General features: G+C 35.6%; 1 long non-coding RNA gene and 1 pseudogene across 1 annotated transcript; one reads left to right on the forward strand and one right to left on the reverse strand.

Annotated features, from left to right (window-relative positions):
• Nucleotides 1-482: 482 nt before the first annotated feature.
• Nucleotides 483-4,905, reverse strand: LOC126599583 (heat shock 70 kDa protein 18-like; annotated as a pseudogene).
• A 4,090-nt stretch (nt 4,906-8,995) lies between these two features.
• LOC126599587 (uncharacterized) lies at nt 8,996-9,696 on the forward strand. The gene is made up of 2 exons (XR_007615198.1): nt 8,996-9,149; nt 9,329-9,696. It is a non-coding gene; the product is annotated as an uncharacterized LOC126599587 (long non-coding RNA).
• Nucleotides 9,697-16,401: the final 6,705 nt, after the last annotated feature.

Raw genomic sequence — 16,401 nt, forward strand, 5'->3', positions numbered from 1 at the left:
TCTAATATCTAAAATTAAACATAATTGTGCAAGGAGAAAAAAAAAAAGTATGCGAAAATCACTTTCCTAAGAAATGTCTGTGGACTGCCACTAATTTCAATCATACAGCGCTGTCCATTAAAGGTTGTGGACAGCGACGCTGATGGATTAAGTCATTTATCAATAACTTTATGAATCGTTTAAATCTGAATGACCCACACTCTCCTTTTGATAAAGGATTGGTGGAAGCTATGATGCGGTACTGAATCCAAGATGCCCAGCAAAACGGGAATCTCTCCGCCGTGTATAGAGAATTCCTCCGGTATTTCCTTGGTAACTAAACCCTTACGTTGGGCCTTCCCATTTCAATAAAAAAGCCCAGCTCCGGCCCCTCTCTGAACTTCATTTCTCCCTCCTCCCTCTTCATTTTCCATTCCTCAATTCTCCTACATTTTTTCCCTTGTTTCTTTTTACAAAACTTTCTGTAAAAGCTGACAAACAACTAAACATAGAAACAAAAATTGTATTAAACAAGCCTTGAGAGAACATATGCTAAACAAAGAGGTTCGGAGGTATAACCTCCTCCAAACAACCCTAAGTAACTAAACACTTCTTTATTTTGGTCTATAACCGTAATTAATCACTCGTTATTACAAACACACAAAATAACTTAATCCATCAAAGTATCCAAAATCTTCACCCAAATCAGACTGCCATAGTTTATTCACTAAAAGAACGGAGGAAAGCTTTGTACGGTGCAGGAAAGAGGCTGCGAGAAAGCCAATCCTGCAACAGGATCATTTGCTACTACCAAATATCGAAGAAAAGGGGTTGGTCCATGAATGTGGTTTGCCCCGTGCCGTCGTATCAGTTGCATCTGCCAAGGGAGTTGCCCCTGGCGAAGGAGTGACATCTGAAAGAGTAATGTAGTCTTGAAGCTTCCCCTTTCCATTCCCACAGGAGATTGCAGCTTGAACAGCTGCACCATGTGCTATTGCCTCATCCAGATTAATGCCCTTGCACAGCTCCTTCCCTTTGAAAGCCTGTTGTAATAGTTGTTGCACCATTGGAATTCTAGAAGAGCCACCAGCAAGAAGAACATCATCGACGCTACTTCGGTCCATGTTAGCATCCTTCAAACACTTCTCCACTGACTCCATACACTTGATGAATAAGTCCTTGTTAAGTTGTTCAAACATGTCACGGGTAAATGTTATGTTGAAATCTTTACCCTCACACAAACAATCAATTTCAATGTCAAAGTCAGACTCAAACGCGAGTCTCCTTTTTGCTTTCTCACATTGATTCTTTAATCTCCTAAGCGCTCTGAAGTCTTTGCTCACGTCCAATTTACTCTTACTTTTGAATTCCTCAACGCAATAATTGACCATTCTGTTATCGAAGTCTTCACCGCCAAGGTGACCATCTCCACCCGTTGCCATGACTTGAAATGTCCCTGAAGTATTCATGGTAACCAAGGAGACACCTAAACTACCACCGCCCAAATCAAATATCATCACATTTCTGCTGCTACTCCAACCGGTCTTCTTGTGAAGGCCATAAGCAAGGGCAGCAGCACTTGGTTCGTCAATAACACACTTTACATCTAGGCCAGCAACCACTCCAGCCTCCTTTACAGCCTGACGCTGGGAATCGTTGAAGTAAGCAGGGACAGTGATGACTGCATTTTTCACAGGTGAGCCTAGATAAGTCTCAGCAATCTTACGCATCTTTTCCAGAATCATGGATGAGATTTCTTCAGGAGCAATTTGTATCTCTTCGCCACCATTGCGGGTAACCACAATCATTGGCCTGTCATCCGAACCTTGAGTGACCTTGAATGGCCAAAGCTTCATATCACTTTGAACAGAATCTTCACTAAATCTTCTTCCAATTAATCGTTTTGTATCTGCAAATCATGCAAAGTTGGATAGGAAATTGTTATTAATAAGGGAAACTAATAAAATGGCCCAAATTTTTTTTAATAAAAAACACCTAATGAATTTTTATTAATAATAAAGAAAAAAAATGGCCGTGGCATGTTTGTAAATAAGTTAAATTTTGGCGGCACCAACTGTTTTTACATTATTATTTCAAATTACTTAAAAGGTCAACTGTTTCTAGATTATTAGATTATTGTTTCTTAGAGAATTCTTAAGATTAAGAAACAATTGACCTAATTATGTAGAAATTGGTGCCACAAAAGTTTAACTTATTTATGAAAATATTGCCACCTATTATTAGGTTAAGTTCAACATTATCTTTTCTCCATTTTTTATTTCTTTTATATTCATTTTACATTTTTTTCTAAAAATATTACAAAAAATTAAAATCTTCTAATTTCATGCATCTTCCAATTCCAATAAATATACTTAATACTTTTTAACAAAAAAAGAAACTAATATACTAACATCAATTCATATGTAGAACATACGATCTTAACTCAAGTAACAAATATGTTAATGTATAACACCTATACGTGATATATAAAACCTAACTAAAAGGAACACAAACATAATATACCTATAAGCAATATACATTATACAGGTGTATTATAAAAAATATATAAAAATCTGTCATATAGAAATACAATTAACTGGTGATATAGGCTGATTATAAAAATTAAGAATAAAATCCATAAATGGGGTTTAGAGCATGAACAAGAAGAACAAGAAATAACAAAAAATAAATAAAGAAATTAGAAGAAATAATTAAAGAGATAATTAGGAATAAATGTATTTTTTACAGTAAATCTAATTATTAATGAGATAATTATTGATAATAAATAATCTTAATCTTAAGGGATTAGACTTATTTTAATAAACATTCTTAATATTAGCTCAAATAAATTAGACTTATATCAAATTTTCTCTTTTTTGTCATTATTATAAATAAAAGTTTATTAAGTGTTTTACTTTAAAATTTTGTTAACCCTTTTAATTAAAACCCTAAATAATAATAACAACAGCAACATCATCATCATCATCAACAACAAATAAATTATAATATTTATAATAATAATTATTATTATTAATATAATACTAATCTAAATTACCTGTATTAAAACTTTCATTGTCAACCAAAAAAAGTTAAAAAAACTATTTAGTTTTCTATCACAAAAAAAAATGATGAGCAATAATGTAATTTCACGAAACAAAATTTTATTGTTTTTTTATTGAAACGTCATCTACGGGTGAGGGTGATGTTAAGATATATCTAGTATTTAAAAAAACAAAAAGCAAAAACAACAACAAAAAAAACAAAAACCTCTCAATCCCACTCCAAACCACGTCCTTTCTCCCCCTCTCTCCTTCCCATTTTAAAAACAAAAACATAAAGTGTTCATAAACACAAAATGTGTAGGCCTATACTAGCTTGTAATAATAATAGTAACACACTTGAATTTCTTTTCAAAGAAAAATCAATATATGTAAACGGTTGTTATTTTATTGTTCTCTTCAACCGTTTGCGTCTATGTTTTGTTTACAAGTAAATGTTATAATGATTTCTAGTATTTAATTATTTACAACAAAGATAATGTTAATTAAGGAGACTAGATTTTTAAATTAAATTTACAAACTAAATAATGTGTCATCAATAAAAAAATAAGCACGTTAATCAATATTTAAGTAATAATTCAATTATCAATAACTATATCAATTGATTTACAAAATTTAATTTATAAATTTGGTCTCCTTAGCATTACCTTGCAATAATGATGGTTTTGATCATTAAAATATAATGTGATGTGGGTTTTACAAAGTATTTCTCTAAAGGTAATTTGAGTGATCCCTCCAGACAGCAAATTAATTAGTTATTAAAATCAAACAAATATCGATCAGTCAAGAGAACTAAAAAAGAAACTAACAGTACATAATTTTGCGATAGGATAGGATAAGCTGATCATTCAAATCCTACATACCAAAGATCGAGTTGGCGGTGTTTCTCACAACTTGGTTAAATGCCGCATCGCCTATCATCGCCTCCTCAGTGTTTGTAAATGCAACATATGATGCAGTTTTCCTGTTGCCGTAATCATTCAGAATGGTTTCTACATGATCTTTCTGCACACGGCTACGCAGGAATACGTTGTTCCCAGATCGATACCGACCGCATGCTCTTCTTCTCCGCCACCCTTATCATGAGAGAGAGAAGGATGATGCAAATTGGGAGCGACAACAACACTGCCAGAAACAGTACATGGAGGCGGCCTCGTCGCTTGATTCAGCAGATGTATTTCCTCTTCCTGTTTCAACAACAAGTAGTGCACCTCTTGGAAAGTACGTGGATTAGAGTTTTCTATTCTTGTACGGTACTCCTTTGGCAGTCCTGTCAGGATGTGTAGATAAAGTAAGTCCCAAGGTTCCACATGAGCACCGGCATCTGCAAGCATTTGCTTCAGATTGAAGATCTTTTGCAGATAGTCATTCATCGACATGGCTGTGTCTTTCTCTACATTTTGTAGTTCACTTTTGAGATTATAGATGTAAGCAAGAGGGAGACCCTCGAAGTGTTTCTTGAGGTTTCTCCACACCGTTCGTGAAGAGTCGGCGCCGGCCGTGACACGGTGGTGGAGATCTATAGACACAGTGTTTCTAATCCACTCAAGAGCCTTTTGATCTCTGTTACTCCAATTAACAAACTCAGAAGAATGAAGTTGCTGATCAGGACGAGTCTCTGTTCCGTCAATGATTCCAAGAAGATTATGGTAACGAAAATATGAAAGAGAAGAAGATATCCACTGTTGATAGCCATATATATTATCACTCGTGAGTTTGATTGGAACCAGTACTGCTGGTCCCATGTTCTCTCCGGCCATGGAAATACCACCGCGAGATTAATTGGCTAGGAGATCCAAGCTGGAGAGGTGAAGTACTATGGCGAATTGATCATCTTAATTTGAAATATATGTGGTGGTTTATTACCAAGTCAATAAATCTTCTATATATAAAGCAGGAAGCCCAGTTTTGGGTTCCGAGCTTCACCAAAAATCGTGGGACAAAAATGCCACTCAAACAAAAAAGTTCAAAAACAACCTAAAATATTGCACAAAATAATGTAGGAGTAATTTTGTCATGAAAAAATAGTTTTTTTTGTCATAAAAAAGATTTTTTTTTATAATTAATATTTCACTATTACGTGGAATATCTACGAGTTTCTTCTAACATAATCTAATATTTAGTGTAAATATTGAACTTTCTTTTTTTTGGGTAGAGTTGTCTATCCGCACTTGGAATATTGATTACATGGAATCAAAACCAGCCGAAAAAATGCAGGGATAATTTTGTTAAATGCTTTCATGCACCTTTTTCATTTTTCTTTCTTCCCTAGGTAGGCACCAACGCCTCACCCATATACACATACTTGGAGAAAGTGGGAAAAGAGAAAAGAATAAAAAAAATAGAAAGATGAGTGAAAGTTGCTGGTGGCCAGGGAAAAGGAAAATATAATAAAAAATAAGGAAAATTATGAAGATTGTGTGATGGTGTTAGAAGTATGAAGATTGTGTGATGGTGTTAGAAGAAAATAAAAGGAAAATACTAAAAAAAAATGAGGGTCATGCATTGTATAGAGAAATTTTTTATTGTAACTAGAACACATGGGGTACACCATGTGTTTTAATAAAGTGGTGTAAAATTTTATTTTTTAAGTTATTAACTTTTTAACATACATATCCAACCATATGTATAACGACATGTGATGTAGCACTTCATACACCGATTACACTAAAAAATCCCTCCATTGTATGTATAATATATACATGTAATGATGGCGAGAAAGTATGATAATTTAATTTTCAAAATATTTTCCTTTAATTTTTATTTTTATTTTTTGAAAAAATTACACTTAAAAGTAAACTTTTAATATTTATTTTTATACTGAAACAACATTTTTAAATATTTGACAAAAGTTTATAGTAAAGTCTTTTCACACTGTTATATCCTTCAATTGGTCATTTTCTCTACAATTCCCTCACCCGTCGTCGCTTTCACATACAAAACCCATTGCCTCCTTCTCGACACCCTCACTCCTGGCGATGAAGGGCCGACCTCCTTCCTCGTACGGCTCCATCTACGTCCCTCCCCACCACCTCCTCTGCTTTGCCATCACCACCTCCATGTTAGGAATGTCGGTACTACAAGATAGAGAATGCACAAGGTAAAGTAGAAAATGGACACCAAGAATTTATGTGGTTCGGCAATTTATGCCTACGTCCACCAAACAAGGATCAATCTTCACCAGTGGCGGATCCACAGTGGGGTCGTCGGGGTCGCACGACCCCTTGGAAACCATGGAAACAACCTTGAAGCTCCCATATGCGACCTCTTGGAGCTGGGGTCGTCGGGGTCGGACTCGCACGCCAACTATTCGACAAAAATCCTGAACCAAGACTCGGCAGGAAAAGGAAGAAGAAGCAGCGCTCGCGCGCGCTTCTTTTTTTCAAAACAGAAGGGCAAAACGGCGTTGTTTTGGCCCAGGAAATTTTTTTAAATGACCTGGCCAAAACGGCGTCGTTTTGGGCCAGGCCGAACAAAAAAAAAAGAAATTCCCACCGTGTCCCCCCCCCCAATCCCAGCCTTCCTACCCGACTTCTATACAATCAAAAGCCCCAATTTCTTTTCCTCCAACCCTAACTCAATCCCCCCAAACCCTCAACTCCTCTCCTCCCTTGCTGCTGCTGCCTCCAAACCCTCAACTCCATCTCCTCCCTTGCTGCTCCCCTGCTGGCGGCTCCAACTCCATCTCCTCCATTTGTTTATATTGTGAGTATTTATTTTGAATATTTTGTATATGTAGAATATATTTAATTAATTGAAATTCAATTCATATTTATTTTGTGAGTTTTTATTGATGGTTTGTTTATATTGTGAGTTTTTATTGATGGTTTGTTTATATTGATGGTTTGTTTATATTGTGATTTTTTATTTTCATTATTTTGGATATGTAGAATGCAAGATGAGATATTTAATTTAATTGAAATCCAATTCATATTTATTTTGATTATGTTTATGGTTTGTTTATATTGTGAGTATTTATTTTGAATATTTTGTATATGTAGAATATATTTAATTTAATTGAAATTCAATTCATATTTATTTTGATTATATTGATGGTTTATTTATATTGTGAGTTTTTATTTTCATTATTTTGTATATGTAGAATGCAAGATGAGATATTTAATTTAATTGAAATCCAATTCATATTTATTTTGATTATGTTTATGGTTTGTTTATATTGTGAGTATTTATTTTGAATATTTTGTATATGTAGCATTATTATGGAACGGTTTTTTAAAAGAAAGTCATCATCGGGTTCAGATAGTTCGAATAATGTTGATAGTTCAAATACTGTTGGTAGTTCAAGAACTCCAAGTTCAAGACAAAGTCAGTTAGATGATGTTTTGGGTAATCTTCAAGCAGATCCTGGATTAAGAACTCGAATAATAGATTATGACGCTAATATGAGAGATGAGGTCCGAAGATTATATCTACAAAAAGGACCTTGTCAACCTAGAGGTCATAATTTCCCAATAACTAATATGTCGGGAATTAATCGACGCTTCATTCCCCAATGGTTTGATGAGTTTGATTGGTTGGAGTATAGTGTATCTAAAGATGCGGCATTTTGTCTCTATTGCTATCTCTTTAAAACCAATTTTGAACAAGTGGGTAGTGAAGCTTTCACTGGAGATGGATTTAAGAATTGGAAGAAAGGGAGAGAAAGATTTAAGATGCATGTTGGACCGGTTGGGAGTGTTCATAATAAGGCTAGAGAAGCTGCTACAAATTTGATGAATCAAGCTACACATATTGAAACGGCAGTGAGCAAACACTCTGACCAAGCTCGTAAGGCTTATCGCACATGCTTGATTGCTTCAATCAAGTGCACTAAGTTTTTATTGCGACAAGGTCTTCCTTTTCGTGGCCATGATGAAAGTGCCACTTCAAGCAATAGGGGAAATTACTTGGAGTTATTGCAATTCCTTGCAGATAATAATGATAAAGTTAGAGAAGTTGTGATGGAAAATGCTCCGGGGAATCTCAAATTACTAGCTCATTCCATTCAAAAAGAAATTGTGAATTCATGTGCCCTTGAAACACTTGATACTATCATGGATGGTCCAAAATATAGATTCTTTTCAATATTGGTGGATGAAGCACGTGATGTGTCTGTGAAAGAGCAAATGGCTATGGTGTTGCGTTATGTGGATGACAACGGGCATGTAATTGAAAGATTTGTGGGTATCCAACATGTTACCGACACTACTTCAAGTTCACTAAAGGATGCTATTGACACATTGTTTTCTCGCAACGGTTTGAGCATTTCCAAGCTACGAGGACAAGGTTATGATGGTGCTAGCAATATGAGAGGTGAGTTGAATGGCCTTAAAACAAAGATATTGAGAGAACAACCTTGTGCATATTATGTTCATTGCTTTGCTCATCAACTTCAACTAGCTCTTGTTGCCGTAGCAAAGAAGAATATAGACATTGCCTCTTTTTTTGCAACGGCTAATAATGTGGTTAATCATGTTGGAGCATCTTGTAAGCGGCGTGATTCACTTAGAGGGCAACTTCAAGAAGAGCTTGTGATAGCTTTTGAAAATGATTGTCTTATAACGGGGCGAGGCTTAAATCAAGAAACAAGTCTCAAACGTGCCGGTGACACACAATGGAACTCACACTATGGTACCTTGATTAGCATCATTTCTATGTTTTCATCCGTGGTTCATGTGCTTCAAATGGTTATTGATGATAATCCCAATGAAAGTGCGGGTGAAGCAAATACGTTAATGAGAGTGATACTTACTTTTGAGTTTGTGTTTCACCTTTTCTTGATGAAAGTCATATTGGGACTCACAAATGATTTGTCACAAGCATTGCAAAGGAAAGATCAAGAAATTGTGAATGCAATGGCTTTAGTGAAATCATGCAAGGAAAAGCTATATTGGATGAGGAATAATGGGTTCGATGCATTGGTTGATGAAGTAGCTTCTTTTTGTGAAAAAACATCATATTGATGTTCCTAACATGGAAGAGGCATTTATACTTCCAGGGAGGTCAAGGCGTTATGCTCCAATAAAGACAAATCGTCATCATTATCGTGTGGAGCTCTTTATTTATGTCATTGATGAGCAAATTACGGAGTTAGAGGATCGCTTTAATGAGGTAAATACCGAGTTGCTTATTTGTATGGCATGTTTGAGTCCGAAAGATTCATTTGTAGCTTTTGATAAACCAAAGTTACTTCGTCTTGCTCAATTTTATCCTCAAGACTTTTCGAATGAAGATCGTTTGGCACTTGAAGATCAACTTGAGATTTATATTCATTATGTGTGTTCCAGTAGTGATTTCTCTCAATTGGAAGGGATTGGTGATCTTGCAAAAAAAATGGTGGAGACAAGGATGCATCAAGTATTCAATTATGTATATTTGCTCATTACATTGTCTTTAGTTTTACCAGTTGCAACTGCTTCAGTGGAGAGAGCATTTTCTGTCATGAATATTGTTAAGGGTCCACTTAGGAACAAAATGGGAGATCAATGGTTGAGTGATAGCTTGCTTGTTTATATTGAGAGAGATATTTTTGCTTGTATTGAAAATGAAGCTATAATGCTTCGTTTTCAAAATATGAAACCTCGTCGTGGACAATTATAGTTTGTAATATTGTTTCCATTATGAATTATGAATGAAAGTACTATGATTTCATTTTCAATATGTTTTTCCATCCTAAATTTTTATTTGAACTTTTACACTGCGACCCCTTGGGGGTAAGATTCTTGGATCCGCCACTGATCTTCACTATATGAAAAAGATGAGTACAACAAGAGTAGTCTTACCAAGCCAAAGACAAGGCTTGATGGATACAAGAAAGTATAACACACACTTTCTATCACTCTAAACTTCACTCACACAATGTGTAGTGGAACACTCTCACTCTCACTCTTGGAGTGGAACTCTAGCTTTGGACTTGATCCTTTGCTACTCACACTTGGTTCTTGATTGGTTACTTCACTACAACATCACACCCATATTTATAGGTGAGGGTTTGGCATTCTACTAGTTTCTAGTGAATTCTTCAAACCTCTAGCATAGAAAATTCTAGACTAGCCACAAAATTGTAGCTTCTAGATCTTTCCATTTGCAACCAAGGAAGCTAGTACTCTCTAGCTTCTTCCATCAACTTAATAGCATGCTAGAATTGTCTAGCATTCTTCAGCCACCTCACTTGCTTACTAGAATAATCTAGAACATTCATCATGGGCTGGACCATATACTAACACCCCAATTATACCTCCCCTGCAATCGACTCCAAGCTCCGTGAAACCAGACTGTTGCTGATGGCAGATGTTGCTACTCTCAACCAGAGGAGCAGCACAAGTGGTGCTCTGGAGTACAACTAGACTCAACAGCAGCAGGCGCAATAGCATATTCCTAAGCTTCAGCCACCTTCAGCTTAAGACGACGACGTTCCTGAAGAAGGCTCTGATCGTGAAGCTGAGTTGTAGTCGCATCCGGTGAGATTTTTATATGTGAATTGTGAAATCCGTGTGTTTACTAAGTGTGAATTGGTAATTGGGTTTCAATTAGGTGTAGAACAAGGTATATATTTTGAACAACACATGATATACACACACACACACACACACAATTATTTTCTAATTACGTTTTTTTATAAATTATGTCTTTAATTTGTTTTATTGATATCATCATGTTCATGGGTTTTTTTAGATGTAAATAAATGGAGTGGTACTAGAATAGAAGCAGATGATGAACGGGTTCAATAATCTTGTTCCAAGAGAAATATTAAATATGGGCTGAGAAAAATGAGCTTTCACAGTGTTCTCATGAAGGCTGCAAATCTCAAGATTGTTCCGGGTCACCCTTTCAAAACGACATGGTCGAGTCCGTGGAGTGCTGCAAGAGACCTAATCATGTTCACTAGGATATTAGTGGAAGAAGTAGTACTTATGTGGGAGAAGATTGCCCTGACCAAAAATTTCATGGGTAGATTTCTTAGAAGGTTCCCAAGTTGATAAGCACTAGTGAAGTGGATCAACCCTCATCTGAGACCATGTCCATGATTTAAAAAAGCTCGTGTTTCAGTTCGAGCATGATCTGAAGCTTCCATGGTATGAAACTAGCTACCTTGACATCTGCTTGACTAATATGTAGTGTGTATCTACATATAAAATGTTACTTCACTCGGAAAATGTTCTCTCTAGGCTATCTAATTTGTCAATTGTGTACTTATTTCATAGGTCAAGCTGATATATAACAACATTAATCTTTATTTCAACTTGACTTTTAGTAGCGTGATCATGAATTTCTTTTTCAATTGTGTTGTATCGATGACATAATGTATCTAGTTGGCAAATGCTTTGAAATTGAAACCAAAACCATTTGAAATCGAAACGAACCGCAACCAAATGGTTTGGTTCCATATTGGTTCAAGCTTCAAAACTGCACCGAACTTAACCACAAAAAATTCGATTTCGATTTCAGTTTCACCCCGAACTGTACCGAACCAAATCATGTCCACCCCAATATTTAAGGGTATTTCAAGCACGCATTTTCCAATAAGAAAATCACTTTAGCCTGTCAAGACTTAAGGTGGGGAGTTTTCCAACCACATTTTCCCTCTCGTTATGGAAATAGTATATGATGGAGTGTTTATAGTAAATAAGGTCAGTTCTCTTGCAGAAAGAGTGGGGAATGAAGAATTAAATATCTTTTTTGGGTTGAAATTGATTTTGCTAAAAACTATACAAACTGATTTCACTAAAAATTATATAAAACTGATTCTACATGTATTTGAAACTGAATCTGAAAAAGTGGTCGAAGTTAAGTTAGGCTAATGACATATTTGTATGTTTATTGATGTTGTACATATTGAAAACTGATTATTCTAAAATCTATACAAAATGGTCAATGAAGGGTTGGACTGTGTGTACTAATTGGTTCTACTATACAAAATTGATTGTACATGTATTTGAAACTGATTCTGCAAAAATAGTCGATGACGGGTTGAACTGATTCTACAAAAATTATCAAGAATGGATTAAACTGATTCTGCAAAAATGGTCGATGATGGGTTGAACTGATTATGCAAAAATTGTCGATGACAAGTTCAACTGGTTCTGCAAAAATAGTCGAGGACATGATGAACTGATTCTGCAAAAATGGTCGAGGACGGGATGAACTGATTCTGCAAAAATTGTCGAAGACGGGTAGAACTGATTCTGCAAAAATTGTAAAGGACAAGGTGAATTGATTCTGCAAAAATGGTCGAAGACAGAGTGAATTGATTATGCGAAAATGGTCGAGAATGGGTTGAACTGGTTCTGCAAAAATGATTGAAGACGGGTTGAACTGATTTTGCAAAAAAATGTGAATGATGAGTTGAATTGATTTTGCAAAAAAATCAAGGATAAGTTGAATTGATTATTCGAAAATTATCGAAGATGGATTGAAATGATTCTGTAAAAATGGTTGAGGATTAATTGAACTAATTCTGCGAAAATGGTTGAAGACAAGTTGAACTGATTCTGCAAAAATGATCGATGATTGGTTGAACTGATTCTGCAAAAATGGTTGAAGACGGGTTGAACTGATTCTAGTAATAAATTATGCAAACTGATTCTACATATAGTTTTAAAACTGATTCTGCAAAAACAGTTGAAGATAGGTTGAGCTTATGGTACATTAATTTTGTTGGAGTTGTGAAGGCTAGGTTAAATTAACAAACCTAAATTAAGCCTTACAGGTGTGACTGGTATTTTAAAACATTGTTTCCATGTTTTTTTGAGCTGGGCTTTAGTTGTTTCCATGTTTTTGTCTCTCATTGACATGTTTAAAAACTAGTGTAATTCCTTGAAATATAGTGAAAGTTTTTGTCTCTAAATATAAAGCTCCCTAATATATTCCACTTTTATGGTATATTAATACAAAAAATATTCATATGATATACAGTAAAACCTTAATAATTAATACACGATAAATTAATACCCTCGGTTAAATAATATTTTTAGCCGATCCTGACTTGGGAATAATGTCCTAAATTAATAATTCGCAAAATTTATAAGATAATACATTAAAAAAAATCATATAGGTCCCATGTAACATATGAATTAATAACTTCCTTATCCATAATGCTTATAATTCGACTATGAGGCCTTCCTAAAATATGACTCAATCATTGTTTGTTTCTTCTTGAAATTTATGTCACATTGGCTGTCATCTCTAACATTTCTTAACATGGTAAGAAGTTCCAGTGTTCATAAAATGGAATAATGTACCACATTGGACAATGTACAATCTATTTTTGGAAAAATATAAGTATATTCATGAATTTTACTTGATTAAACAAATACATAGAATTGTAGTTCGTAAAACGAAAACCTAAATACAATATACAACACTTCAGAAAATAAGAAATACCTTCATAAACAATAAGTTATTAATTCATCGATAAATTAATAAATTATTTATTTTATCAATTATTTTAATATTCGCTAAATTAATAGATTTTTCTTAATTTTAAGGTTATTAATTTTTAAAGATTTAATTATAATTTGAATGGATTATAATATCACTGGACAATGTTTTTTGTACACCAATAAATTAGTTCAATCATTTAGTTTGTCGATGGACTCTCCATGGACCTAAGGGGTGGTTTGGGAGTGAGGTGCTTAAAAAAAAACACCCATGAAAAAAAACTGTGAGGGTTTTAGGTGTTTGGTAAACTAAAAAAAAGGGCTTATTTTGGAAGCTGCTGTGAAAATAACCTGAAATCAAAGGAAAAGCTGAAGCAGCTATTTGCAGCTTTGGAAAAATGGCTTTTTTTTCAAAGCACATGGAGCTACAGTGCTCATTTAATGAAAAGACCAACTATTAGACTGCTTTTTTTCTTTCCAAAATCACTTTTACAAAAAAGTTTACCAAACACTCTGCTGATTTATTTCACAGCCGCTTATTCTCACAATATTTTTTTTTCAAAACACAGCAATACCAAACCAGCCCTAAAGCTTGTGAAACAAAGCCACATGTGACTAGGGTGGAGGGAAGATTCCCTCCTTTTAAGTTTACACAATGTTTAGGTCATTTGGTGCTCTTTGGCTCATATCACGTCGTTGTCCTGGATCTCTGACTTTTGTTCATTTTTGCGAGTATCTTTATTAGATTCACTAGCAGAAAAATGAGCAAAGGCCACATATTACTTAGCCACGGTTCAAATAATTGTAGTGGTTGTTGTTTAATATGGATGCAAATTTCTTCCTTCTTATTCTTGGACGAAAATATACTTACAAAAACAGTTAACACTTTAGGTCAAGGCTAAGAGTCTCACGCGCCCACAATAAATTTTGGGAGTGGGGGGGGGGAGGCTTTGGCCGAATAACCTTCGATGCCAAAATTAGAATTTTGAGGAAAAAGTGTTCAGAGAATTTAAAGAAGCTTGCAATTGGGTGTTGAAGAAAATTAGGTGGTATTTATAGGGGTGTGGCTGGCCCCCTTTGGAGATGTGGGAACCGGCCACCTTTGGTATTTTTTTGGTGTTAATCACCATCAATTAGCTAATTAATGAATTAATTGAGTAATAAATCAATTAATTAGCTAATTAATATAATTTGAAAGAAATAATTTGGGAGTTACCTTGTGGGGAAGATTTGATGAGGGTTGATGATATAGGTTTTGAATAAATACATATTTTGATCACTTTTGACTGTGATTGAGGGATGATTGTTCGTTACTTGCACGTAGAAATTCTGGTGTGCCTCAAGGGTAATCTTGTCTTTTTACCCAAAAATCCATGTGTCATCTCCATATTTTTCTTGATTGTTTTTTATTCCACAAATGCCCCCACACCTGTTGGGCTGTTTGCAGGAAATGGCAGCAACTGTAGAGATATTCTTGCTTTAGGAAACATAGGATTGTTTCCTATTTGATGTTGATTCCCTCTTTAATTGGAAATTAGATCATTCTAGGAAAATGAAATAAATTTCTCCCAAAGCTTATTTAAGTCCACCTTAAGTGGATTATTAAATCAACTTTGAAGAGTGATTTACTTTCCCTTACAAAAGAGAGAAAGCTTAAAGGATATTTGTTCCCCCTCATCTAGCAATCTTCTACATCTTGCTCGTGCAAAGGATCGTCTTTCATTGCTTGCTTCGTCTTCACACTGCTTCAAGGTAAGAAAAATTTAATTTTTCCTTGTCCTCTTAATTTTCTGGGAGCCTCGGGGCTTGAAATTTGGTTCGATAGGGGTCAAGGATGTGTGAAAAAAGCTTGGAGAAGCCACGACATTGTTGCCGTGGGTGGTGAGATTCGGCATGGTGGCGGCTCAAGCAGAGGGTTAGTATGGCTAGCGCTGGCCAGAAAGCTAGGCTAGATGAATAGGTCTCAACCCACGGGGAGAAGTGGAGCGCCAACCTTCATCCAGTGAAATTGGACTGTGAGGCCTGTGAGGGTGAGAAAGGATAAGCCAGGCCTTGGGACCTGGTGTGGCTGCTGGGCTTCTGCGGCTTAGACCTTCATTTTTATTTTATATTTTGCATGCTGGGCTTAGGCCCTAGCATGAGAGAAGAAAAGGTAAGCAGCGGGCCACCAAGCTTGTCCCGCCTAGTTCTACTCCCTATCAGAACCACATGCAATCCAAATTAACAAAGATTCAATGCCAAATAAAAAATGAATCAGTGATAATTTAAACAAAAACCCCTAATCATTGTTGTAGAGAGAATTCATATCAAGATCAACTACGTTATTTGATTCGAATTGAATCCAAAAGCAGCACAAACATGAAGGGTAAAAAATTAAGAACTGGAGAACCAAAATGCCAAAATTAAAAATTAAACTCGACATATCTCTCTCCTTCTCTCTGAGCAGCCCATACCGCTGCTTGCTTTGCTACACCTCTGTCTGTCTGCAACATCTCTCCTTCTCTCTCCCTCTCTCTCTCTCCTCTTCTCTATCTGCAAGCCGCACCCTTGTTTGCTTGCACCAACACTCCCTCAATCCCGCAGTCTTCACCCCTGCCCGTCCGATCTGAAATCTAACCGAGTAATTTTGCTTGTTTCAAGACTGGGCCGTTTGGTCCAGGCCTTTAGGCCTCTGTCTCGGCCCTTTGAATGCAAGCCGAACCTGGCAAATCCATAACAAAGCAACAATTTGGCCTGCAAATCTGTAACAAAGTCAAAATTTGTGTAGAATGGCAATTTGGTATATAAAAATCAGGGTATTTGAACGGTAGCTTATGAATGGTGTCAATTTCCTCCTCAACTTTAGATTATAGTAACGGGTATAAAAGAAAATGAGATTGGTCATTCAGTACTACGATCTGGTGGTATTCTTCTTCATTTGTAAGTAAGAAGTTTTAATTTGAATTTCTGAAGGTCCCAATGGGTCCCTGAATGGATTCGTCTCT

Source organism: Malus sylvestris, chromosome 14, assembly GCF_916048215.2.
Source record: "Malus sylvestris chromosome 14, drMalSylv7.2, whole genome shotgun sequence".
Classification (NCBI taxonomy): domain Eukaryota; kingdom Viridiplantae; phylum Streptophyta; class Magnoliopsida; order Rosales; family Rosaceae; genus Malus; species Malus sylvestris.